Source organism: Eleutherodactylus coqui, chromosome 5 (assembly GCF_035609145.1).
Source record: "Eleutherodactylus coqui strain aEleCoq1 chromosome 5, aEleCoq1.hap1, whole genome shotgun sequence".
Taxonomy (NCBI): domain Eukaryota; kingdom Metazoa; phylum Chordata; class Amphibia; order Anura; family Eleutherodactylidae; genus Eleutherodactylus; species Eleutherodactylus coqui.
The window spans coordinates 207,348,390-207,351,704 of NC_089841.1; the positions used below are offsets into that span (position 1 = coordinate 207,348,390).

The window sequence follows — 3,315 nt, forward strand, 5'->3', positions numbered from 1 at the left end:
AGCTGTGTGGAAAGGGATGGGCAACTTTACTAAGGGTTTGATTAATGCCAACCCTTAGGGCTTAGTCACACGGGCGCCGATGCGCCCGTGTGACTGAGCCCATACTGCACGAAGAAGACGGCCACACTTCAGGACGGACGACTCCCCGCAGCGCCGAAGAAAGAACACATCACCGGCAATAGAGCCGGTCACATGTTCTTTCCTCTGGTGGTGCAGAGATTCGCCTGCATCTGCAGTGTGGCCGTTTTTTAGTGCAGTAACACGGGCGCCGATGCGCCCGTGTGACTAAGCCCTTAATATGATAATGTTTGCTCTGATTTAAATATAGAGGAAGCAAGGGTTTACAGTTAACAGTAAATTGTGTTAAAGAAGTTTTGTGCGATGTGAGACATATTCTGATGTTAAAGAACTATAATATTGAGATGTGTGAATGCCTTGGCATGATCCATGGAAGACTTTCCTTATATACATTGTGATCGCAAAAAAATGGCAAAGATGATACAGAAGGTATATGCAAATACAAAAAATGGAAAGCATGGATTAATGATGAGAACTAATTTTACTTTCTTTCATTTTCAGATTTGGACTTTTTTTTCTGGAGGGAGAAAATGAGAAGATGGAAAATACGGAGGGAAAGGAAAAGGTCCGCTTGTTTCTTTCTTTGGGAGAATGATAGGGATAGAAGCTGAAGGGATAGATTGTAAAAACTGTCTATGTACTGTATCGGTATATTTTATACTTCATTTTCTTATGTACAATTTTTTATGAATGGTTTGAAATTTTCCATGTTGCTTATTTTCTGGAACAAATTGTATTTTGAATTTTGTATAATAAAGATAAAAATATTCTGTTCTCTGTCAATTTAATACCCCCTAATGTGACTATCTGGGGTCTATATGTTGAATAGATTTTTAGAACAGGGAGCTGAGAGGAGAGATGCATAGAAAAAGCCATGACAGATACAGTCCAAATGCTTTGGGCATATGCAAAACAGAGGATGCTTTCTTCTAGTCTCTGCTTTTGGATGCTGAATTGAGAAAGGGGGTGCACCGGTCCAGGAAGGACTGCAACACCAGGTCAATGCGCAGACTGGACAACTTCCTAAAAATCTGTTTAACATATGGTCCAAAGATAGGAAACATATCAGATATTAAACTAATAAGGACAGTTTTTTCAGTTTAATTGAAAAACACAGAACAATAAAAGCAAAAACGTATGTCAATCAAAAACACCCTAAAATGTTTAACAGAAAATAATCTACCAAAATTTTACATATTAAGGCCTTAGTCACACGGGCGCATCGGCACCCGTACACCGGCGCCGATGCGCCCGTCTGACTGTCAGTGAGAAGACGGACGTACCTGCAGACGGCCGTCTCTCTGCAGCGCTGGAGGAAAGAACATGTGACCGGCTCCATGTGACTAAGGCCTAACATGAAAACAATCCTACTATAAAAAAAGACTATGAAATACGTTTCACCGTTATTTCCCTTCTACAATGTTTCGATTCAGGGGCGTAACTATAGAGGGTGCAGGGGACGCGGTTGCACCCAGGCCCAGGAGCCTTAAGGAACCCATAAGGCCTCTCCTCTCCATATAGGGAGCCCAGTACTATGAATAAAGCATTATAGTTGGGGGCCCTGTTACAGGTTTTGCATTGGGGCCCAGGAGCTTCAAGTTACGCCTGTGTTTCTATTCCTTCTGTTTTCCTTAGGCCGATCTGTGAAAAGAAATAAAATAATTATTTCAAAACATCCGACCACTTTTCAATTTGCCACAATAACTTTGCAGACTCTATAAAAGTTCTACACTCCAACAAGTAATACATGTAGATATTTGCCAAGATCAGTATTCTACATTCACTAGGAGTAATTTCTTCCTTTATTGCGTTAATTAGTTGCCAGACTACTGTTTTCATTTATTTTCAAGTTTAGTGAAAACCCATACAACATTTTCTCAAAACCAAGAACCTGAATCTTTCCAACTAGTTTAATGAATGTACTCGTAGTTGACCACACTTTTTGTGCAAAATGACAAGACCGCAGCCAATGCTCTACGCTTTCTGCTTTACTGCATGTGTTCCTAGGCCATTTTGCAGATCTTACTAATGAAGCATGTGGTGGTGATGTTGTGTATGGCGTGGCAGATGGAAGTAGAGACAGCATCTTTTTATAAAAGTATAACTTTTACTAAATGAAGGCAAAGGGTTAACTGATATGCTCCGTAGGAGGGTATTGGTATTTTGAACTTTGCATAACATAACCCTATATTGTTCATTTTAAAGCAAAAGTCTCAAAATGACATGTACATGCTCCGGCACAATAGGGCGACCTATCCAAATCATGAGATTACCTTGAAGAGAAAAGGGACTTTGATTTTCTATTATGACTAACCACTATTCTTATAATACTCCATACTTATAGGTGTAGTTCATAATACATCATAGTCTCACACACTGTAGGTACTAGAGTACAATTTCAGAGTCCCGCGCCATCCTCATTTATATACTAACCCTTGTTGAAATTAATTTTTCATTCTGCATATTTACACATCACATTGTTCACTAACTGTACTACACAAGGTGTCACTAACATAGTTAACTGTCAACCATAAACATTGCGTCACAGCCTTTGCATCATAGTCCTTTCTGGGGAGATTCTGTCATTTTCTCTAGTGTGTTCACACTAATTAGTCATTGGATGGGTCTTATATGTCTGGCTGCTTTGCCGCAGCCATGGTGATGTCATCTTTTTAGGGGACCAAATCTTCTGTGGGAAGGGACACTCCCTCTCCTTCCAAATAGCGCAATATTGTTTTTGGTTCCTGGATTATCAGGGCCCTTTTGATGTCCAATTTCAACCCCCAGTCATCAGGCCCTTTCTGCCATCTTTCCTTTGTGCTGCTCATTGGAGGGGGTCATTTAGCACAGACTGGTGCTGTCACCAGACAGGTGCTGGCAAATGCCAATCCTCTCCTCCTCCCCACTCCCCCTCGGAGTTGCTTGTCATAGTGGCTGTAAGCCGCTATCTACAGTAAGGAGTGGGGGTGAGCACTACTCCCTTGGAGCAACTCCTGAACTGGTACACATTAATGTATTGTTGCCCAAACTATGGAAATCCATATCCTTAAGGGGTTAAACCATTATTCAGGAGTAAAACATATACACAATTCATCTCTATTATTCTGCAAACCCTGCACAGAGTTGGGCCTTTCTTTATTTTAGTTGTGAAAATTTTTTTCAGCAAAATGGTGATTTTGAGACTTGCTGCTTTCTTCATCGCTGTTTTAGGGCAATATTCAGACTCCTTATTTACTT

General features: G+C 40.7%; 1 pseudogene; it reads right to left on the reverse strand.

Annotated features, from left to right (window-relative positions):
- Positions 1 to 1,039: 1,039 nt before the first annotated feature.
- On the reverse strand, positions 1,040 to 1,201 carry LOC136630935 (U2 spliceosomal RNA; annotated as a pseudogene).
- Between the last annotated feature and the right edge of the window lie 2,114 nt (positions 1,202 to 3,315).